Source organism: Balaenoptera ricei, chromosome 1 (genome assembly GCF_028023285.1).
Source record: "Balaenoptera ricei isolate mBalRic1 chromosome 1, mBalRic1.hap2, whole genome shotgun sequence".
Lineage (NCBI taxonomy): Eukaryota > Metazoa > Chordata > Mammalia > Artiodactyla > Balaenopteridae > Balaenoptera > Balaenoptera ricei.
This window is the reverse complement of record NC_082639.1, coordinates 71,373,651-71,398,580: the sequence shown is the minus strand read 5'-3', so window position 1 is coordinate 71,398,580 and position 24,930 is coordinate 71,373,651. Positions and strand designations below refer to the sequence as shown.

General features: G+C 37.8%; 1 protein-coding gene across 9 annotated transcripts in view; it reads right to left on the bottom strand.

Moving 5' to 3' along the window:
* The window catches only part of ADGRL2 (adhesion G protein-coupled receptor L2), a 212,078-nt gene that overhangs the window by 171,752 nt on the left and 15,396 nt on the right, over positions 1-24,930 (bottom strand). For 4 of the 9 annotated variants that reach the window (XM_059925109.1, XM_059925160.1, XM_059925167.1 and 1 more), the window contains exon 1: positions 8,037-8,125. The exons of 1 other annotated variant lie outside the window; for it this stretch is intronic. The gene's annotated coding sequence lies outside the window, so the exon portion shown is untranslated. Of the gene's footprint in view, positions 1-6,717; positions 6,765-6,824; positions 7,717-8,036; positions 8,126-8,320; positions 8,402-8,574; positions 8,620-24,930 lie in introns of those variants that run through there. 4 more of the 9 variants (XM_059925150.1, XM_059925126.1, XM_059925118.1 and 1 more) reach the window with 4 other exon arrangements.

Below are 24,930 nucleotides of genomic sequence, written 5' to 3'. Positions count from 1 at the left end.
AAATTTTTGAAGTTACTTCACGCATCTTAAAACAGAATTAAGATCTGGTCATTATTTCAGGAAGTTAACTTCTGCTTAACCTGCCTGCTTTTTAATCTTATATTTCTATTTTTATTAAAGTATTGAATCTATCCTTTCAAAAAAAGTCTCCCAAAGAATCTTCAGCTTTAAGTAGGCTTCTTTTAAGCAACTCATTTCATTACTGAAATTCAGAGATTAAGGTGTAATCCCTGTGTGTGAATTTTAATGTTTATAATGTACTCCTCACAGATTGGAAAAATCAATGGCAAGACCAACAGGGGCCCGGTTTGCTCAGCATACGTTTTCCTGTCAGGTCGTGATTAATGCTGTGCTCTGTAGAGGGAGACATTACATCCGGGCTAAAACAGACCTAAATTTTACCCTCAGGCAAAAATCTGATTTAAACATCTCTATTTAAAGTGACATTTGTCCTCCCTTTTCAACTGGTTTCCCCAGAAATTCCAGGAAGTTGACTTCATGACCTAAAAACAGCCGGGTAGCTGTGAGGAGCAGTTGTGCCTGTGCTTGCACTTAGATAAATCTGGGTGCCAGAACGAATCCAGGTGGTAATAAAACAGGTGCCCAGCTATCTGCTCCGATGAATCCCATGCCACTTTACTGCTATAAGAATTTAAGATGTAGAGTTCCGTATAATTCTAGAGTCAGTAAAAATTTTGAATATGTGTTTCTTTGGCTGATTATAACCTAGCTATCCCTACTGATGGATTAGTTCCTTTTGATTCATAAAATTACATCTGATTTTTCACTACACTGATCTGAAATATCAACTGATTACGAATTCTAGAAATCCAGAAAAGCAACTGTGTCATGCAATAGCTTCCATAAAAACAAAAATGGAAAGCAAAAAGAAAAAATGTTCACATAACCAAAGTCCCCAAGTAAACAAGATGTATGCATATAAAAACAGGCGCCAGTATCCTTACACTGTGAAACAGGGTAACTTTTGATATTATTAAGCAATTTAGACACTACTAGCAAGTTCCTCCTAACCAAGGTAATCTAATTTCTGTTGCTTTTCAAAGTAAATTGATTTTTTTTCTTTTAGCCGTTCTGGTAATTGAACAAATTTATACAACTGATGGGATTTTATTTACCACCACACAATGCATAAAATCCTTTGCAAAGACAAACTATATTACTTCATAAAACTGCATTTTTGTTGTAATTAAACAAATTGTATTTAAACTTGCTCTGTGCTTCCAAAGCAATCAATAGCATTTTGCTATAAGCTGCACTTTACTTGCAGGTGTTAAGCACTTGGTTCTTTCATTCGCTCTACCTTTTTTTTTTTTAAGGTAATTTTTATTTACGAAATAAGGGAATTTTTTTGGTAAGAAGCAGCTTTTCAAAAACTGTTTAAGAATATATTGGAAAGTGTCTGTAAATTATAGCCTACATTAAGTCCATCAGATAAATGATCTAAAAAGATTTTTTAGGTATTTTTGGTTGTTTAGGACCTTTTCTTATATGACACAATGATCCACTCAAAACAATACCTACTTACATCAGAATAGCATTTAAGGTATTTTTATAGTTTATGACATATATTTAACAAAACCTATATATTAAACTCAAAATACCACATTGCAGTCGTGAATAAAATTTAGGAATTAGACCCTAGTTATAGTTACTCCTTTAAAAGTTATCACACCAGGTCAAGAAAAATGACATTATTTTAGGATTCTACTTCCGTAATTCCAATAATTAACTATCTCTAAATTAACCCATTTCCTTAACCTTTTTCTTAAAGCATTAAAAAATAATAATCACTACTTGACCAATCTTGAGTAGCAAAAAGATTTCAGATAACAGTTTCAATTTTTCTGATAACATCAAGTCTAATTACAGTAATCTGGGTGATTAAAATACTTTTCAACCTTTCAACCTTCAATCAAGAATTATTTGAAGAGATGAATATTTGGGTGGGACTACAGACTAAATAGTGTTATGTAAGAGACAAGTTAACCAAGCTATGACCATAATCTATCTTTAAAATAGAAATGTTTTAATCTTTCTTGAAAATAGTTACAAAACAGATATCTATTTAGGTAATGTGAACTAATATTTAAACAAATTACCTTAGTAACTGATACGACCAAAACACAAACAGGATTTTAAGTCCCTTCCAAGTCTAGCAGCTAAAGTTACTATTTTTAAATAGCAATCCTGTATGACACTAAATTCTTCAAATTTCCAAAACTGCATTTCATTCCTAATCTATGTACAGTTAATCTGTGCAAGTGGTATGGATTCTTATTAAAATGAAAACAGATTTCTATCAGGTAGGGTTTGGCTCATACCTTAAAATAGAATACACTGTAATGCTCTCTTCATCTCATACTACACTTGAGAGTAAACTCAGTGTTACTGAATATTTATTTACAAAAGTTAGGTCAAATATTTTCATAGAAAATAGAGCAATAACATTTTATCACTATGGTGTGCAGACTTCTAGTTACCTTCTGACCTTCCCAACATCTCAATCTTAGCTCATATGTTCCTATATTACTTAAGACACTAAAATACTATTTTAAAAATTTTAATGAAACACAGAAAGCTCCAATAATCATCAAATAAAGTTCTAACCCCAAGTAAACCTTACTTTTAAAGCTCTCCTCTTGACAATTTTAAGAAAGGAAACGCCCAGAAGCTTGGTGTTAACGTTTCTGCTCATTGTGAAAATTGCAGCAATAAAAACTCCAACTGCTTGTCTTAAATTAAGACTTGTAGTACTCCATGTGAGATCTGTATATTTATACTAGTTTTTATAACATTTGCAAGTTTTGTTTTCTGCTTTGATGTTAGTCCATTAATAAAGCAGAGTCAAAAGCCTGGAAAAAATTACATTTAGTGGAAATCTTCAAGTCAAAACCTCAAGTAATTGGTTTGTTTTACCCCACATGAGTCAATATTCTGATTTCCCCAACTACCTGCTCCCAGAGCTATCTGCATTTCTAAATTCGTTTTCTGTTGCCAACACATAGTAACCCAGTGACTGAAAATGGCAGCTGAAGTGCTTCTACAACACATTAATTTTTTCTCTAAGTAGTCCAATTTTGTCATCTAAATGTTGAAAAATCTTCTTTTCACTGCATTTTACACCTTTAGAGATTTGCGGAATTCACGATCACCATCGTATAAAATGAAGAGCAATGTTTTCAAGACAATTTTTAGATTATCACTAATAGCTCTAAAGGATAATGTGTTTTCCTTATAGCACTCTGCATTCAAAGCAGACTAGTTAACAGCAACTTAAGTGCAATAATAGCAATTACATCAATGTGGGCCTTTTTAGCTCGAAAGTACTTCTTAGACAACTGAAGAGATCAGATAAACTATCATAAAATGATTTCAGGGTAATAAGATACAATTTGAATGCCACTAAAAAATCCTCATCTTAATCTGAAAAAAAAGTATCATCCTATTACACTGAAGACTAAAAATGTTAGGTGATTAATGATTATTTTTCCCTCCAAAACTTTTTATTAATTTTCACTTTTAAAAGAAAAACAAGGAGTTCTGAACATGTGGAAACAAAAAAAACCCCTCTAATGAAGGGATATCAATTCACGTTCAAAATCAACCAACCATCAAAGGTAAAACTATAAAAAAATATGCGCTTACAAATCTCCAAACTGTCCCTGAGATTCACTTTCATCTTAAAACTAGGTTTTAGGAAATCTAAAGCTAAATAAATAAAACCAATATTTCCCCAGAAGTTGAAGATAAAAGTTCTCCCTTGACCCATCTGCTCGCCATAAAATGACCCAAATGACCCAAGTACTTGTTATTTGTTTCTTCATTCATGCATATTGAGTTGTTAAAAGAAATTCAGAGAACGTATCTCTCTGCATATGTAAAAAAGCATTAGTATACTCTAGCTATATATAGTAAGAAAAACCTCCTTTAAGCTGACCTCTAGAGTTTACTGTTAGGTAAAATACAAAAATTTTGAGATAAAACAATCAATATTCAAACAATTATTTCCATATGAAATTCATGAAAAATTTGAGTATCACTTAGAAATCTTTTTCAAACTTACACTGGCAACAGAAGTTGCATTAACAAAGTCCATGTTGAGTTTTTAATACTCAAAACTCTCCACTGACTTTTTTTTACCTATTAATTTAACAAGTATATTAAAAATAAAGTTTCCTAGGTATAAAAATGAGTGTCCTCTTATTACAAGATTTCTATTGTTTTATACATTAATTAAAAGCCTTTCTCAGCCATTTTACTAATATAACAAAGTGTAGGCCCTAGAAAAGTATTAAGTTAGAAGGAAAAGCTCTCTCACTCTCTCTTCCACTGAAGGGACCCCAAGACAGGCAACAGTGACTATCATAAAATAAAAGGTCACTCTTTTTCTAGGAACAAACCATTTATCAATAGAAAATAATTGTCTTTCCATTTGGAAGGGCTCCACAGCAACAGACAATGTTTTTCGCTCACATAATTACAAAACAGTGAAAGTTCAGAAACACAGCCTGAATCCACCTCCCTATTTTTACCCTTTACAATTCTCATTGCCCTTTGGGCCTCCACTTGGAAGCAAATGGAAGACAGGCTGAAGTTTTCTCAATTGAGCTGAAGCTAAGAAACCTTTGATATGCTAATGGTCCCCTTCAAACGGTAAGAATGCACACTTGCATTAATTCAAACAATTTGTGCAGAATGATGTGAAATGGCACCTCTTTTAGAGGCAAGTAACAAAAGGAGAGAATCGGAATGTCTGAAGAAACTAAACAACAGAACATTTGTTCTGCAGTATTCTATCATGCATAAGTGTATTGGAGGATGGAGGGAGGGACAACAAAAAGTTCCATAACACACCTGGACAGAAGTAGATTTTCTTAGATAACTAAATTTAAGTTACGGTTACCTTTTACCTAGGTCAAGAGTCCCATCACAACTGGGAATGTTGCCAAAGACACCACACAAACTATTCTATTTTTCTGCTGTGGAGGCAGATTGCCTCCTTAGTGCCCGTCTTTTAAGGTTTTCCCAAGATCAAACTTGATTTAGTAAGAGACATCCCAACAGGCAATCATTTACCAAACGGATGTGACTTTTCCTCATTGTGCAACTCGAGTTGAGCAAAGAGCAAACTCGGTGGGGCCCGTTCCAGACAAACACTGCCAGGGAAATGAATGGACCAACCAACGTCCGTTAAATGTACGCCTCTGGAAGAGAGAAGTACACGTAGTGTAAAGAATGCAGAAGAAAATTTAAGAATTGGGGGCGGGGGCGAGGAGGAGAGTGCCTAAGAACCTGGCCTTTGTAACGGGAACCATATGGCTGGTGGCTGCGGCTCAGACGCTCCCAGGCTGCTTGGAGAAGCTGCTAAGCAGCCTGACACCTTTCAAGAAGCAGGAGGAAAACATTTCCTGGGTCTGAATCTGAGACAACAGTCTGCATCAGGAAGAACGGAATGAGGGGGCCAGAGAAGGGGAAAAGGATGAGGGGGGAGGAGTCCACAGAAGGTGGGGAAAGAAGACGGACACCGCAGGACTTGCCCCTCCAACTACGCTTTCAGGGGACAGAGTGAGCAGAGGATAAAAAAATAAATATGAATAAAGACATACGTTCCTTAGCCGCCGCTCATTGACACTTTGGCACAAAGTAAAGCTTCCAGCGATTTCCCCACACCCAATCCCCGCAGTCTGGCGATAGGAACAAACTTTCCAGATCCCAAGCGAAGGACTCTTGCAGGAGTGCCTCCCCACCGCTGCGGCGCTTTCGTCGCTTCCCTCGCCCCCGCCTCTCCACCAGAGGGTCGGGTAGCCCCAGCCAAGCAACGAGCCCACGCTCGGTTAGCGCGGGTGGCGGGGGCTGGCCTCCCTGGTCTCGCGCCCCTCCCACGCCGTTTTCCCCGCCGCACCCCACCCGGCACCCGGCTCCCGGCTCCCACAGACCAGGCTTCCAGAGACTCGCAGCCCCAGCGCCAAGCCCAGAAGCCCACACCCCATAACTTCGCCCGCAGGCCCAGCGCGGCCCGCTGCTGCCCTCTCACTGCGGGCGCGGGAGGCACTCGGCCTCCCCAGAGCCTGCCGGGTGCCCGGCCCCGCTGCGCCGCCCCTAATCGCTGCCAGCCACGGTGCCGGCCCGGCCACATCTGGCTGCGCTTTGCTGACATCCTCGCCTCTCCACGCCACCTAACCGACGAGAAGAAACCACCCGCAACAACTCATCCCATCCCCCCAACCCACCCCACCCCACCCCCGTCCACTTGCCCAGAGCTCTCCCCCAGCGCTCGGCCTCCCCGCTCCACTCACAGCCCGGGACGGGTCTGCAGGCAGCTGAGGCGGGGGGGGACGGGGGCGCGCTCACCTCCCGGCCTCCGGCCCCACCGAGGGTGCGCCCCACCTTCCCCCTCCCCAGACGGGCTGTGAAAGAGCGAACGGCACCTTCTGACCCAGGCTTTCAGTAAATCAAAAAATGCCGAACCCAATCCTACCCTCCCCTCTCCTCCCGGAGCCCCCTGCAACTAGACTACAGCCAAGTGAGCGTCCCTACGCTCGCAGGGCGAAGCAGCAGCAGGCTGGACGGGAAGGGGAGTTCTGCGGATCGATTTCCGAGGAGGGGGAGGAAGAGGTGGGGGCGAGCAACCCGAGCCGGCGCGGGTCTCCCCCTTGGCCCGGCCGAACATAAACAAACAGCCGAGCCCCAACTCACCCGCGGCTCCCTCCACCTCCAGCATCCACCCCCGGGCGGGAGGCGCAAAGCAAACAGGTCTCCGTAGCCCAGCACAGAGGCACATTGTTCGCTCCCACGGCTCTTACCTCGGTCTGCAAGCGCGCCCCCGGGGGCGGGCCGTCTGGCGCGGGAGCCGCGCGGAGAGAGGCGCAGAGGACAGCGGCCACCCGGGCCGGCGAGGGCCGAGGCCGGTCGCGAGCGGGTCGCCGGCCGCCAAGTCCGAGCGGGAGGCAGCGCCGTGGCTCGGCGCGTCCTCCTGCTTGGCCGCCGCCGCCGCCTCCTCCTCCAGCCAAGCAGCCAGCGCCGGGCGGCTCCTGGGGTTAGGTCAACATTTTCCTGCAGTTTCCCACGCGCCGCTCCGCGAGAGGGGTCTTTTGCACACGCGCACGCGCCCCCAGACCGCACGCTCCCTCGGAAAGATAAGAAATTCGGGAAGCAGAGCGAAAGGGGTGGCAAAGGCAAAAAGCTCGACAGAGGTGCGCAGACTTGGGAGTCCCCTCCGAGCTGCAGACGCGGGAGGGGCGGGCAAACGCCGGCGGCGCAAGGCCAACTCAGTTCGTCAGGCGAAGCCCCTCAGCCCGCCGTCCGCGCCGGCCGGCTGGCATCCCTCGAGCCGACCCTGAGGCCTTGGGCGGGAGACTGCAGCGGGCCCTCCTCACATTTCTGGTCTCCGGGCCGAGGCTGAGCGGTGGCCGCTGCCCCAAGACTGGCTGAAGGCGAGGACTGGGGCTCGGGGAAGCGGGGAGGTGTAGGGACGAGACACGCGACGCGCAGCAACGGAGGGGAGGTGCCCCCCCCACAACGATCCCAAGGATTCTCCGGTAAGCTCCCAATTTCGCTCCGGTACCTCTGCGTGTGTGTGCGTGTGTGTGTGTGTGTGTGTGTGTGTGTATGTGCGGAGAGAGTGTGAGGGAGAGAGAGGGAGCGAGGGAGAGAGACGGGGGAGTGCGAAGTCCTGACACAGACTCTCCGCGAGGTCTGAACTGGAGTCACCTCCCAGCCTCCTTCTCTTCCTCCTCCTCCTCTTCCAACACCTCCTCCACCCCAAATCTCCACCTCCCCACCCCCGCGAGTTCGGCTAATCATATAAACATATTAAGTTGTACAGCGGCAAAGGCCAAACCTCTCCCTCCTGATTTTTTCCAGCAAGGGGCTCAGGCAAACTCAAAAGATTACAGGCAGCTAAGTACAAAACGTGGAGCAGATAATCTATAACTCACTGCGGCCCAATGGCCATTTTCCACTCCATTTGAGCAGCTGCGTCGGTGGTGGGGAGGCGATCGACAGGGGACACTTACGGGCTCGAGCTGTTCGGGTGGCGGTGGCCCAGCAGCCGCCCGAGAACAGGCCGGCCCCGGCTCCGCCGGCGGGGCGGCCGCAGAGCTGTCCGGGCGGCGGCGGCGGCGGCGAGGGACGCGCGCGCACGGCCGCTGAACGCGCCTCGGAGGCGGCCTGCGGTGGCTAGCGCCCCTCCTCTCCCTCCCCATCGGCTCGCCCCCCCGGGTCTCGGGGCTCCGCATCCAGCCCCCAGCGTCAACACACCCATTCCATCCCGAGCCCCACCTCCCCAAACTCCACTCACTGCGCGCTCGGTCCTCCGCGCGCTCCGCCGGCGCGCGCTGTCCATCCTGTGCACACACACGCACTTTAAAAACATTTATTTTATTTCTGGAACGGGGTAAAAGGCATTTGGGAGAGCGCGGCGCTCCGGCCTCCAAGGCGGGGCGCAGGGGGCTGGCCCGGAACTCGGGGTCCCTTCCCCTCTTCCCTCCAGGCTCAGGAGCTCTCTCCTAGCCTGCACTTCGGAGAGGCGCCCAGGATGCGTCTTTTACCCACCCCGTCTCCAGGTTTTCTCTTTTCTCCGCGCGGCGAGCCAGAGGCCCCTAAACTTTTAGTTTCTGCGGTCCTCCTTTTGTGTGACTGCTCGGAGGAGAAAGAACGTCTGTTCGCCTCGGCTGCCTCCGTCCGGCTGGGGCGCGCGGGGAACGCTCCATGGTTAATGCGTCTTTGATACCTGAGATTTCCGGCGGGCTCGTTAATGAAAGTTACATTTTTTTTTAAATTGCGATGACTTTTTCTTTGTAGTTACAGAGAGCTAGCCAAACTTTGACTTTATTGACTATATTTCACAAGAGCGTTTTGTTTGTTTTTGATTAAACCCACCAGGATAAGCAAAGGAAGGAAAGGAGACTACAAGGCTCTACTCGCAAGCGCATTCATCGTGCTGTTTAGGTCTGTTTCCCTCATTTCCTTACATTGAAACTGCTTTTGCTCTTGTCCTCTGACCACACTTCCTTGCGCCTCTCTGTTGGTAGTGTTAGCAAACAGCCAGACAGCGCCTACGATGGACCCAAACTAAAGAGAATAGACCACGACGGAGAAAATCGTGCTTGAAAAATGTTCGAAAGCCAGTTGTGTCCTTTGCATACGAGTAAAATCAAACCTGGATTTTTTTTTTTTAATTACAACATTTCTGAGCTAAAATGTATTTCTAAATCACTGTTTATACTAATGAATGAAGGCATCAATTAAAGAAGCATGTTTGCATTGGTTTTCAAGAAAAACTGATTCTCCAAGACTTAAAATCTCTAGGAAATAGGATGAAACTTGAGCTTCTTTGCTTTCAGAAACAATATGTACTTTTTGTTGCTGTGGGTATGTTGCAGTCATCATACTTCAGAAATCATTTCAAACAACAGTGTTATTAAAATGTCAACAGCAGATTGTTCAAAAGACGTGAAGACTCTAAATACCTATATTTTGTCACAAAGCCAGATATTTGTAGTACTAAAGTAAATCCAGCTATTAGTCAAGTTTTCTCTCAACTTGTAAAAAATCAAGTTAAAAGTACATACGTGCAAATAACTGAAACATGCTCTTTTGGTTGATTCATTATAATTCTCAGGTTCAAAGAAGAATCCTTGATGATCAAATTTTTTTCTACTTAATGTATTGATGTTTTAACATTCTCACCAATACAAAAGATAAGAGGAGCCACATAGAGCATTGGTGCTTTAAACTACATAAACACTTCCATTTGGAATTTCTTAGATAACGTAATTCAAATATTGTCGATGCAGGATATAAACTAGTCTAGAAAAAAAGAAAAACACATGCAGAGCTAGTGTGAAACCTTATTTCGTTTTTACATCTGTCAAAATTTATACATACAACAGATCTACCTAGGAAAACTAAATCAGGCTTCTTTAAAGTAGCTGAAAAGAAGGAAGACTTACAGAATTCTCAGACCTCAGTGGTCATTTATATCACAGTCTCCTTTGGAATTTAAAATTATTTTATTCGGTATTGTAAGCCAAGATATGTCAAACTGATAATAATTTGCATTTACCGAAAAATTTTAGCCCTTTCTTTTGTTCATCTTTGAAGATTTTTCATTCATCTAGGCATGATTCACAAGAAGTCCCAATGAGTGCATGGATCAGTTTAATGCTATTTTCTTTGGGGAGGCAGAACTTGGGCTGAAGTTTTTATTTAGTAAGCTTAGTAAGTAATCAGTAGAAAATTTTGCCTGAATTAAGCTGCCCATATGTTGGCTTATTAAACTCTCTCAGAGTTTATTTAACTCTCTCAGAAAGAATCTCAGGAAGAACCCACTGTCTTCATTTCTTAGGTCTGATGCACTTTGATGCTCAGGACATAAGTGAGTCACTCTCCACTATGTTCCTGAAGAGACTACAAAAAAAGGAGGGTGCATGGGAGGGGAAAGAAATTGTCAGAAGTGGGTTAAATCTATTGGGAGTGGGAAATGCCTCAAACAAGTTTTTAATTTTAACTCAATAGTATATGTATTTTAGAGTTCAAAGAGTTCAACACTTTTTTCTTAAGCATATAATAAGCTTGCTGTTTTTATAATTATATCTAAATGTATCCCTTCTCTAGGATAATGTTTTAAATATTAAAGAATTTTTAATTCTTTCCTTGCACTTTACACATAATAATGCTTCAACCTTCTTTGTATCCACAAAAATTGAAACAGAGCTTTTAATTGCATTGATATATTCAAGATTAAGCTGTTAGCCACAAACCTGCCATTACAAAGGAACACTTAAATGACACACACACACATCCAGAAAACATAATTTGTCTGACACTTCATGACAATTCAAAACATAATTTATAACAATACAGGTGTTATGGTAGAAAAAAATGAAATGAGAAACTTAATAATGTCCGCAGATGTTAGCAAGCTAAGGGGAGTTGGAGTATGTTATGCATTCCCTGCAATCCAATCAATTTAACTACACAATCTATACTATTATTTAAGTAATGGCAAAATCATTGACTTATTCATAATACTTGCTAATTGTTTTTAAAAATAAATTCTACAAAGGACAAAGGAAACACCCATTTCCATTTGTTTTATGTTAAATCAACATCTAACCACTCATGGTGATTTCATTCAAAGAAAACAGAAGGAACTCATTAGCTTATGTGGTTTGAGAGATTGATGGGCTTCAAACATTTTAACCATACATGTTTTTTCCAACTGTAGAAACTCATGTTTTTAATTTAAACATCTTTATGAAACTAAAGATTATTTTATTCAATGGATTCACATATTTCTGATACAGAAATTATGCTAATTTTTAAAGCTATTTACCATCCAGGCATCTTCGTTTAGAGGGAAGTGATGAGGCACTTGTCAAAATACAAACATGAATGATAATAGTATGGGTACCAATTTAACGAATCTGAAAAAGTATGAAAATGGGCGTGGTTGCAAAGTATCGCGGTTAGTATAAGACAGTAGAACACTGTGAGTAACCTCTTCAATGCCCCACCCCGGCAAACTTGGATATAGGTAAGCCAGTTCTAAAAGGGCCCACATGGGGGCTTTCCTGGTGGCGCAGTGGTTAAGAATCTGCCTGCCAATGCAGAGGACACGGGTTCGAGCCCTGGTCTGGGAAGATCCCACATGCCGCGGAGCAACTAAGCCCGTGAGCCACAACTACTGAGCCTGCGCGTGTAGAGCCTGTGCTCCGCAACAAGAGAAGCCACAACAATGAGAAGCCTGCGCGTGTAGAGCCTGTGCTCCGCAACAAGAGAAGCCACAACAATGAGAAGCCTGCGCGTGTAGAGCCTGTGCTCCGCAACAAGAGAAGCCACAACAATGAGAAGCCCGCGCACCGCGATGAAGAGTAGCCCCCGCTCGCCGCAACTAGAGAAAGCCTGCACACAGAAACGAAGACCCAACACAGCCAAAAATAAATAAATAAATTTATAAAAGGGGCCACATGGAGGTGGACTTGGGTGGGGCAGAGAGAGGATCCAGGTCTTGATGCTGGATCAGAAATTGTGTGAAGTTTGAGCTACAAGCTGTAGAGAACTACCAGTGAGAATAGATTGTATTCATTATTTTTGCCTTTGATGAGAGAGCTCTGTGAGAGTTCTAAAATAAAACAAATAAAAACATGTGAAACTGCTCTAGTTTCTAATACAGAAATAGAAATAAAATTAGCTAGATTTCATCCTAAACGTTGTGTTCCCTTTTCTTCGTTACTGTTCAATGATGCTTAGTGCTGAAACGTTTTCCCTACTCTAGAAAATAAATCTTTTAAAGCTCTAGAGCAGATCAAAGCAATTATGTGAATACCCAGACTTAACGAGAACTCGTTGAAAGTTCCTTCCTAGCATTGTTTTTCATTTTAGTTTTGCCATGCATGTAGGCTGAAAAGAAATCAGAACGCATTATCCATGAGAGAAGAAACATATGAAAGCATTTGGCAAAGCCATTAAGCTTTTAATTCTTCTCCCAGTTCTCTCCAGGCTGAGTAAATCTTGGTCCAAGAAGGCCAAACCCTATCTAAAATGTAGAGATGCAGTCTCCAAAAATAATGATAGTTTAAACTGTATTATAAATATGATTATGGTGTGCTGTACTTAATGATATTATTTAGAAGTACCTGATCACATATATTATTAAATACCTATCAGTTTGTAATTAATACTTCTTAAAAATATCCACCAAAACAACTGGTAGCTTGACTCTTTCTGTGCGCCTAGAGTATTTATATATGTCTAATTTTGTATAAAGGATTATACAATTTTTATACCATTATGATACTCAAAAGTAAGCGAGTTACAAAAGATGCCCCTCATAATATTGCTCCACTGAGTCTTACCCAACTCAAAGTTAGTCCTTCTTGCTTTCGCATAGGTTATTCTCATAATTGTTGGTAATGTCTGCACCTTGAGGATTTTCTATAATCGTGTCTTATAGATCTTCTATCAATGTTTCTGTCAAACCAGGAAGTGTAACTATAAGAACACTCATTTTATAGAAATCTGTCTATGACTTCTTATAATAATTTTTTCATCATAAATTCTCATAACCAAACGTTTTCTTATTAAAGTATGTAGTTTAAAAATGAGCCTCCTCGTCCCTTTTCTATACATGCAAAACCTCTGTCAACAATACAGATGAAATTTCTTTAATTTTTTTTTTTAATTGTTAAACTAAAGGTAACCTAAAAGCACAAGTCTTTGTGAAATAGCAATTTCACGCAAGTTTAAATTGAATTTTTAGTGCCTCTGAGAATATGACTTTGATTATTCATGTCATAGTTCACTGTAGTATGGCAAAACTTGCAAAAGGCTTTTAAGAGTCAGGAAACAAACTCACAAATGCCCTCTTGGCATTTTAGAAGGTGAGTCAAAGATATAATTATATAACACTTGTAATATTTCATATTAGAATACATTGAAGTTATCCTAATGATACAGCATAAAATGATAACTGAAATATGTGATCTTAGTATTTTTAAACACAAAATTGCTTTGTTTCAGTTTTGAAAATATTTGATAATCTAAAATTGTGTAACATGAGATGTTTGACCTTGACTTTTTGATCGTATAAGCTGTTACTAACATTATTCATTATTTTGTTCTCTAATTAATATGATGGCTATTTTTTAACTACACTTATCTTTTTTACTGTATTTTTAAAAGGCCTTTATTGGTTGTATATATTTTAATAAAAATAAATTTGTCTGAGCATGTGGAAACTAGAACAGCAATTTGCAGAGATTTTTCTTCTCAACCGAGTTCTCATCATAGTTTCTTGATAATAGAATGTTGCCATCTCTATTTTCAAGAATAATTTAAATCTTTATAATTAAGTTTTCAACTTATTGCAACTCTTTACAATGCATTCTTAAAGTCACTATGAAATCCATCACTTAGGTCCTAGACCAAACAATGATGTAATAGGCATACGTTTTTGTGATAAGTAAAAGTGCATTAGAAAAGAATCTTTTATTTTCTTTTAATTAGCATCCAAATTTAGAATCATACTAAAATGTCATCGATATCTCAAAGAGGTTCTGAAATGATTTGGTAGTGATAAGGTTTTGTTGAGTGATATTCAATGAAGAAATTCTGGTTTAGGTTAAACAATAAAAACACATAATCTCTCCAGCTATTCTACATTAAAAAGAAGTTGCCAAACTATCACCTGGATAATATATTCTTTGAATGATTTTGATTCAGTGATGGAGATGTGCTGCACTGAACCATCCACACTCTTATCCAACTATCCTGGTTGCCAAAATCACATATCTACAATATAACTAAAGAGGATTATTAGTGCATTAAAAGAATGTTCCCCTTCATTATGGGACTGTAATTTATGACACCAATTTAATTAGTACTATGTCCTTACTACCTGAATTTAATGACCCAAATTCAAACCACGTATATTTCATTGTTCAGACAATGTAGAATACACAGCAAGAAAAACTAATTTCCTGTTTATTATCTAATGATAATGGAAACACAATAATTCATTATAATATATTCTGCTACTGCTATATATGAAGTGGCAAGTCTCAAGGAAAGAGATTATGGAAATAACATGAAAAATATTTATAGTCTGTTAAAATCAGAAAAAAGTTGAATTTGTTAAAATAAAATCAGAGAAAAGAATGCTAGCTATAAAATGTAAATGTTTGAGAAATCGAAGTATGTAAACTATTTTTAAATAATATGGATCCCCAGAAGACTATCATTTATCATTTTAAAATAAACTTATGGGTAATCAAATAAGGAATCTGAAAAATATTTTTTAAAATGAATTTTGACATTTCATATAATTATTCAGTGTTTACTTGCCAGTGCCCTGTTACAAAATGATTTTAAATATGATTTATATAAATCAAAAAGAATTATGCAGATGTAGATTTGAGATGATAATGCTGGCCTGTTGTTTATATTGAATATTTCTATACAGGAGGAAATCATGTGATGTCAAAAATAGATACTAAATTCAATCTTTAGAAAACTCTTTAACTACTTAGGTAGATTTATAGCTTATCAAAATTCAGAGGTAAAATATTATACCTTATCACTGAGGGAAGTCTATCTTTGCCTGAATTTTCCAGTTAATGAAAGAAGTGTTTAAATACTCTAGTTAGATTATTAACTTCTACAAAACTGAAACAGATGTGTGTCTTAGTATGCCATTAAGTTTATGATTTACATAGAAACCTTACATAGAGCTGAGCAGAGGCCAATGATTCTAATTTGCTCTAGATTTACAATAACCTGATCTGGTTTTTGTAAGTATTGAAACACTTTTTAAACAAAATTAGAAAGCAGTTGTGCTTTGTGTGATTAAAGATGCAATTCCCTCTGGAGTAATGAGAAAAGTTAGAACATGTTTCTTTCTTTATGGATGTTTCTATTATAAACACGAGTGCTATACATTATATATTTTTGTTACTATGATTTCCTTGTTTTTAATTATAAAATAAACCAATTGAATTTCACTGTAGTCTCAATTGAAACTATGCCAAAATTTAGCTGAAGAATGTGTACTGAGCTTCATAAAAATCCTTAAAATTTTTCCCAGGGTATTAAGGTCTTGTTATACAAATACTAGTTCACCATAATTTTCTAGAGCAAAATATCTTTCTGATTAAGACCTCCACAGCAAAAAGACTTGAGTGCTAAATACATTTCAAGCCCTAGAAAAAGGCATAGATAAAATTGTTCAAGACTAATGATCACTGGATTCATGTAAGTTACAAATAGAAAAAAAGTTCGTTTATTTTATCTCATTACACAAATAATAATATTTATGGCACTATTATTTAAACCTCCTTCTACTTTGCTTGGTGAATTGTAATCCATCAGCTCCTAAAAACCAAATCTATAAAAATACATTATTTTAAACACTGTGAATACTGTTTTCTTAAAAAATCAGTCAGAAATGTTGATATAAATATCATTGTAAGCATTTGTGTGTATATTTATGTTTATAGAAAATAAGTACATGCAAAAGTATTAATTCATTAAAAGTTTATCTCTCATAAAACCTTTATTAGCCCTTGAAGTCTTTGCCACTTCATTTAAAATGATTTATCTTTTGAATAACAAGGTTCCATTAATCTGTTTGACAAAAGAATTTTTAAGTCATTTAAATAATTTATTTGAATGAATTATTTAATTTCTGTAAAATATGTGCACATGTATATGTATATACCTGTGTCTATATATTTGTCTTCTGGCACAATATCACAGAAGAAATACAGAACAGAATTCAGAATACATTGTCCTTGACACCAGCAGTGTGACTTGGTGTTGCTGCCGATGTGTGCTTTGATCACCCACTGTTTGCACAGGACCCCTGTTAAAAGGCCATTTGTGCTACATTTGACACAGCAGGGTGATTTAATGTCAGAGAAACATGCATGTGATTTTCTATATTCATTTTTAATCCCGCATTTTTACTGAGATTGTAGGCTGACATATTTTTCAAAATGCAAGACTAATAAAGGCAATTATTCAACACTAAGAAAACCTGCTTTCCTCAATTCAGTGCTCTAGGTGCTACTGAAAAGTAGTAAACATATGCTATCCCCAGAGAAATAAATCATCTGTGGAAACAGGGCAAATACACATGGAAAATAAATAAGAATATACACAAAAATTTATAAGCAAGTATACAAAACTAATTAGGACATAAAAATTTATATAATATGTTTAATATGCATGGCATTCAGGAATTTTAACTATATACTCTCTCTTCACAGACTATTACTTCACAAAATTTTCTCTCAAAGAGATCTTATTATTCGTCTTTTCCCCTGAAAATGCATTTTTATTAACAAAAATAATGAAACCATTGGATTTTTCTCCAACTTTGGTGAGGTTATGGAATATGACAAGTTATCATCAATTTTATTATTAAACATGCAGGAAAATAAGCTTTCACTTATGTATCTCCTACACACAATAAAACAAGTTGTATATATATATATATATATATATGGTAAAACCTTCTAAGTCACCTTTCTTTTGGAAACTCCATCCAGTTTTTTCTTTGTAGTACTGTTCCCCTCTCTATTATATAAGGTTTTGGTGGGTTCATTTGGGTTTTATTTTAATTTTGTGATCCATCCTTTCAACAAATTTCTTTTAACTTTAATTTACCAGGGAGGTACTAACTTTACTTACATGAAAATCTCAATCTGTGCTTGTGACATGTAACAAAATTTGAAGTCTCTGTCTTCTCCACGTCTTCTCCCACTTGTCCAACCATCCGTAAAACCAGCTATAACACTGTACCATTGTATACCCATTACCCACAATACTCAAATCTTAGTAAGGAGGTATGAAAATCACCCAGCACTCTCACACAACTTTTAAAAGTCCCTGATATACCAAAGTAGCATCATGAACTCTCAGGGAGACAGTAGTCTTTTAGAAGTTCGTTAGATGTCTAAAACTGCTTTCTGGAACTTCCTCTCTGGAAGCACCTTCCTCCCTACCCATGTTCTTGTATCTAGAAATGTAAATAGCCTCCCAAATACCTCCAAGTTGTATGATACAGGAAGTAACATTATACTGCTTAGAATGGTATGCACCAATCAGATGAAGTTGTTTTCTAATCATTTCTCCTACTCTCAGATTTTTGACGAACAGTGGCTTCTTTATTGTCTAGCAAAGGGCCTGAGCTGTAGTTGGTTGTTGGAAAGCATTTATGGAAAAATGAGCTAGAATCCTATAATCATAAATACTATTATAATATTTAGTTCAATAAGGCAGCTGCTTGTTATACAAATATTATAGCACTGCTTTGCTGATGTAGATATTATAAGTCAAACAACCTAGAAATCTTGTACAAATGTACTTATCACAAGTGTACATATAAACAACACACACATAAATTTACTTCTTAACAAATTTGTTTAGTCAATTTATTGAAATGTTTTTATAGGCCATATGTAAGTATTTTAATATCTACACAAATTAGTGATTACAATGAAATTTTAATGTTTTAAAGTTAATAACAATGTGTGTATTTGTGCTTTTACGTGAAGAGAAAAACAAATAGAGACCAATTGTTCAAGGAGTTTCTAGCACTATTAATTATCTTAGCGTGTGTCTGTGCCTCTGTCTGTGTGTGTTGGGGAGGTAGGAAGTAGGCAGAAGATTAATTAATGCATCTGAGTTTTTCAACTCAGAGAAGTTGAAAAGTTGGTTTTCTGTTCCATTTTACCTAGAACAGTCCTTCTGCCTTCAACTTTTTCTGTCCCAACAACTTACATGAGATAAAGATGTGTCTAGGGAACCTCAGAAAATAGAATCGAGGGGCTTACATGAAGCTTTTCAAGGGTTATATTTTGCACCCCGGCACTTTGGTCTTATTTAAAGGCAAAACATCTGACATCTTATACATTATGGTAAAAAGTATAATACTTCCATTTTAGTTCACTTATGATTCACTAAGCAAAGACTGGAACCCTACATTCAAGAGCCAAAAAGCATTTTAATCAATTTTTTCCTTCCAAATCACCAGCAAATGTTATTAATATTATCTTAAAGAGTAAATTATGGTGACCTAAATGGGAAGGAAATCCAAAAAAGGAGGATATATGTACATGTATAGCTGATTCACTTTGCTGTACAGCAGAAGCTAACACAACATTGTAAAGCAATTACACTGCAATAAAAATTAACTTAAAAAAAGAGTAAATTAATTAATTAAAATTTCCAAGGAAGATGTTCTGACTTTCTGCTGACACTTTAAATGTTGTTTCTTTTTGCTTACATTCCTGGTTTTTTTTTTAAAAAAACTTACCAAAATATATTAGTAAGTACTTTGCTATCTAATAAAATCACACTGAATATTATTTTATCTTTCTTTGATGACATGGAATTTTTCAGTGTTGAAGGACCATCAAAATGAACATTGATTATCATAGCACTTATTACACTTCACTGTATTTATTGATTTACTCCTCCCCCCTAGATAGTAAACTCCTTAAAAATCTCACTAAACTTTATATGCCCAGCTGTTAGCACAGCATATAATAGAGGTCACAAACCGCTGACCTATATAAAATCTAACCGACAAAGGTAATTTATTAGCCCCATAGATGTTGGGCCACACAGTGTTTTGTTTTGTTTTGTTTTTAATCTACTTTTCGTCAACTTTTAAAAATTAGAGGCTTCAATTAAAACTTGGATTTCCAGCTTCTGGGGGGGAAAAAAAAGGAAATATCCAGCAACTTTGACATGTATTACCTCATAGCAACACTCGGCAGGAGAGGCTTTCCCTTTCAAACAAAAGGTCCACTCTTGGACTCACCACATTTTCCACCATTCCTTATTACCTCCTCATAACCAAGGCAGTGTCTTGTGCCTCGGGTGACCCAATTTGTGATAATGTTTTGTGTTCTACTTTAAAAGTGGCATTAAAAGAAAGTGAAATGTATCTTCACCTCTATCTCTGTGAAGTGGGAAAGGAAAGATAGATCAAGAGGACTATATATTTCTCCCAACTGCCTTTCACTCACTAACTTTTTCTTCCTGGCTCCTGGAAATATTTTAATTTTTGAGCTTCAATGGCCAACAGTTTATATGTGAACAAATGTGTGAATTATACTGTTAATACACATTATAGGCTATGAAGAAATGTACTAAGTAGTAGTAATAGTGCTTTTCTGTGAGGCTGTACATATATACTAACTCCTCTGTGCACTTACTACGTAACTCAATAATAAACTTATAGTGCCCCCCTTATTCTTATTCTTACTGATTGGCTTAATCCTCTCTACTTATATTCACATTTAATAGCTTTCTCTTTTTCTCCCCACTTGAAACCACTTTCCACCACTCTTCCACTGATGTTTACTCTTGCACTTTCTTTTCTTTCTGAGGCCAGTTCAGTTTCCCTACAGGGGAAGGTACCTTGGCATTAACAAATGATGATTTTGATTCTTCTGTACTACCTAATATCCCATAAGTATAGCTCAAGGGAGGACAAATGAAAGGAACCAGTCTTTTTCAACCAAATAAATGGAAACAAACACCCTTTTAAGGATTAATACATACAGTTTAGAAGACTTACTAGTTAAACAAATAATTAAGACGTTAATTTAGCAGAAACTAAGTGCAAAATGTTTTAAAGCAAACAAGCTAAGCTTTTACTAAAAATTACTAGAAGTAATTGATTGTCTCAGATATGTTCAAAAAATATTCTTTCTTAAGATTATACTTTTCAAAGGAGACTATTTAGAATTGAGATTATCTACTGAACCTGTTAGGAAAATTTTTTTTTTTTTACTATTACTAATATATGTTATGTTTCTTATATTTAGTATTATTTGTATTATTATTATTATTAATTTTATTTTTTATTTTGATTTACAAATTTCTATTATGATTATAGGTCAAAACATTTTCCCATTAACTATAACTCTATTTTACATAAGTATGCCAACTAGAAAATGTGATGATAACGAACAACTCCACAAAGTGAGAATCACTCATATTAAACATGCTAGCATTTAAAAATTCCTATAAATTATATTGTTGGCATAATATCCTTTGTATCAGTTAAAAATCCTGAGTAATATATACACTCTGAAAAGACCTTTGTGCTCATTTCATAGTCTTATTGAAATACTGCTCTCCCCTATTTAACAGTTTTACAAAATTTTCAACTAACTGTTCTTTTCTTAAAGCACACAAACACCTGCCTACCATTTTTCTTCTTCTTTTTTTTAATACAGCAGGTTCTTATTAGTTATCTATTTTATACATATTAGTGTATATATGTCAATCCCGATCTCCCAATTCATCCCACCACCCCCATTTTATTATTTAATTAAAAAACTATCTTTGGACTTCCCAAAGATAGTTGGGAAACAGTGGTTAAGAATCCACCTGCCAATGCAGGGGACACAGGTTCAAGCCCTGGTCTGGGAAGATCCCACATGCCACGGAGCATCTAAGCCCGTGTGCCACAACTACTGAGCCCGCGTGCTGCAACTACTGAAGCCCGCGCGCCTAGAGCCCGTGCTCCACAACAAGAGAAGTCACTGCAATAAGAAGCCTGCGCACCGCAACGAAGAGCAGCCCCTGCTCGCCGCAGCTAGAGAAAGCCTGCGCGCAGCAACGAAGACCCAATGCAGCCAAAAATAAATAAATAAAATAAATAAATTAAAAAAAAAACAAAGCTATCTAGGCAGCTTCACCATTAAAACTTTATTAGAACAATTATATCTGTCAATTGTTGGGATAGACACCATTTAAAAGAAAATCATCACGAATCATTTCCCTTGCAACCTAGAAACAGACATTGGCATATATGATTGAATCTCCTTCATATTAGAAGTTTTCTTTTTTTTTTTTCACTAAGCAAGGCACTTCTAAATGACGAAAACAAAATTGAGCTTCCAGTAATTATAGTATTTATTTTTCAAAAAATTTGTCTTTTCTCCCTTTTCACTTTTCCTGACAAATTGTAAGATAAAAGTTATATTCAATTCATAAAATTGGATAATTAATTTGGCCAATTAACTTAGTCTGTGTCCATGCTAAAAAGTATGAAACATTTTTACTGTTATTTTTGACTCAATAGAATACATACATTAAGAAGTGAAATGTCTTTTCTTGATGCTTAATGAGCATCCCATGAGTCTATACCTAGGTGAAATCATTTATGTTCACTTCTTACTTAAAATTCTGCAATTTCGTACAGTGAAGAATTTAGTAAATACCATTTTAAATCATTTTTCTCTCCAAAAGTTTTTGAAACAGCACCACTGAAGCACTTGACATATCCTTTCCAAAAAGGCACGATATTACTTTTGAAAAATAAGGCTATATTGAAGATTAACCTTTTCTTCTCCCTTACCTTAAAAAAGATCAGTTGAAAAAGATCTGAAAAGGGCCTTATAAACTAAAGTGTAAATTCAGTTAACTTTGGTTAATGCTAATTTTAAGATGCTCTTTTTTTAAAAAAATTTTTTTCAGAAAAGCAAAGTAACTTAAAAGCTTAAAATTTGGACCAGGCCACCTGGATTCAGATCTCAGCTCCACCTTTTTCAAGCTGTGTATCCTTGCATAAGTTATGGAAGCTCATCTTTAAATTAACTGTCATTCTCTTTCCTCACTTATAAAATGGGAAATAATAATTTCATGTATTTTTATAGTGTGGCTGTGTTATATGAATTAATACAGGTAGTATCTGACACACAGTAAGTCCTCAAATATTTGCTATTATTTTGGTATCATCAATAGCATAAGACAGTTGACAGTTCTTCAAATACTCCTACATAAATGCCTAAAATTGTATGAGTTAATGTGTAGCACTTTTGAATATTCTTACATATTCTTACACACTGGGTTGTATTAGAGCAAAGAATTTTGGAAGTACATTTTGAAACATACTGCTTTATATTGACTACATAAAATTTTATTATCATATGTATGCCAGTGTTGTTGCTGGTACTTTGTTTTATTTTGTTAGCAATTTGAAGAATCCACTCACTCTTAGTTATGTTCATAGCTTATGATTTTCATTCTTTTTTAGTTATAAGTGCTTTGTTTTTCCTTAAATCCATAATATTAGAAGATTATCTGGTTAAACTTATTATACTCTGTAAGAGCTAAATACAATTAAGGACAGTTGTCTGTTACACATCCTAATTTATATTTATTCACTTATAACACTTCAGAGTCCAAAAATAATTTGAGGAGATTTACAAACAAATAAAAATAAAAGTAATAAGAATAACTAAGGCCAAGCTATGGAAGCAACCTAAGTGTCCAACAACAGCTGAATGGATAAAGAAGATGTGGTACATAAATTCAATGGAATACTCCTCAGCCATAAAAAAGAATAAAATTTTGCCATTTGCAATAACATGGATGGACTTGGAGGTTATTATGCTAAGTGAAATAAGTCAGACAGAGAAAGACAAATACTGTATGATATCACTTACATGTGATATCATATGTGGAATCTAAAAAATAAAACAAGTGAATATAACAAAAAAGAAAAAGACTCACAGATATAGAGAACAATCTAATGGCTACCAATGGGGAGAGAGAAGGAAGGAGGGACAAGATCAGGGTAAGGGATGAAGAGGTACAAACTACTATGTATAAAATAAATAAGCCATGAGGATATATTGTACAAAACAGGGAATATAGCCAATATTTTATAATAGCTGTAACCTGTAAAAACTGTGAATCAGTATGTTATACAACTGAAACTTATATAATATTTACATCAGCTACACCCCAATTAAAAAAAAAAAAAGAGTAAGAATGGTAATAAGGCAAAGAGAAAATAAGGATTGGAGAGTAAAAAAGCAGGAAAAGTCAGTATAGGCGATGTATGCCTTTATGTGTGCTAGCCTTAGATTTGCCTTTAGTCTTTCTAGCAGCCACATAAACAGAAAGGCTGTTTATAAGATTCCCAATGCTCAGCAAATGCATGACCTGATGATGAGACCAGAGAGAATCCTGACTAAATGGTGAAGCTGGTCAGTTACTTGTCCTTCCATCTCTTCTCTACTTCTGGTCCATCTCTCCACCCTGTCTTCTGCGCTATTGAGTTGATACAGCTCAGTTTTGCCTCTGCTCCACAGATACCTTCTTTCTTTCCTCTTTTGTTCTAACTACAGCAACAACAACCCCCCCCACCACCAAAGGCTAGTTTTACTTTTCTCTGAGCTAAGTTACCTAGTGTATCGTATACACACTTCCAAAGGCTCATTCTGGCAGATGTTTAATAGGAAGGAAGGCCTCAAAACCTCTGGAAGGACTTGAGGGAGTGGAGAAAAAGACCCAAGTGGTTTTGGTAGAGTGTTCCGCATTTCCACTGCCAACCCTGGGAAACACTGTCTTAAAACAACTGAGAGAATGTAACTAAATTTAATGAATTAACCATTTCTAGCAGGGAAAATGATAAACTCAGAAGAGAGACAGTGGCCCCTGGGTATAACTAAGATATACTATTATTTAACAGCTGGGTTCTAATTCAAGGAATAGTGTACAATTAATTTTTAGAATATATCTATTTTACTATAGACCACAATGAATTTTGGTGTTAGAAATTATCCCCTCATTAATATATTGTACTAATGAGATAATAAGCTTGACTTCTCAGGTTATTTGGGGATATGTCTTCTTGGATTTGCCTTTTTTTGTTTTGTTTTTACAGAATTTTGTTCAAGAGACGGGGGTGGGGCAGGCTAGGGGATGAACATTTAATCAAGCACCATCTTTGTGTCAGATATCATGAAGACTTTTTAACGTTACTTCATTTTAGGGCTCTCATTCAGCTGGCAAGACTTGGTAAGGCTTGCTGGTAGTTTATGGCCAGCATCTGTTCTGATCAATCAGTGCCCAAGCCCAACAATTTACACATTACTAAATATTTTAGTATTACCCCTACTTTATTTAATCTTCCAAATAAACTTCCAGGGAGACGGGAACACTGGAAGCTGGAAGCAGAGATACTACTCGGGGACAACCTGTCCTGACTTTGCCAGCTCCTCCCCATTCTGCCTAGAGAAGGTTTTCTTGCTTGTGCTAGTTTGGTTCTAGAACTGGGAGAGCCTGATGTTTATAAGCATTTTCTTACATGCAAGTATCTAGGCCATGAGTGTAAATTATTCTAGAATGGCCAGTTTGAGTTTAAACAATTGTGGTTTTCAACCCTGGCGGTAGTGTCCCCGGCAGCTCTGTGGCCCACAGGGAAGCCGAAGAAGAGAAAGGCCAAGCCAAGGTACACTGCATCTGCATGCACCTGCTCCTGATACAAGTGGCCACCTGGATCCAGGTGGAATCCACTTTGGTATTTTTTTTTCTGGCCATGCCGTGTAGCTTGTCTTGTGGCATCTTAGTTTCCTGATCAGGGATTGAACCTGG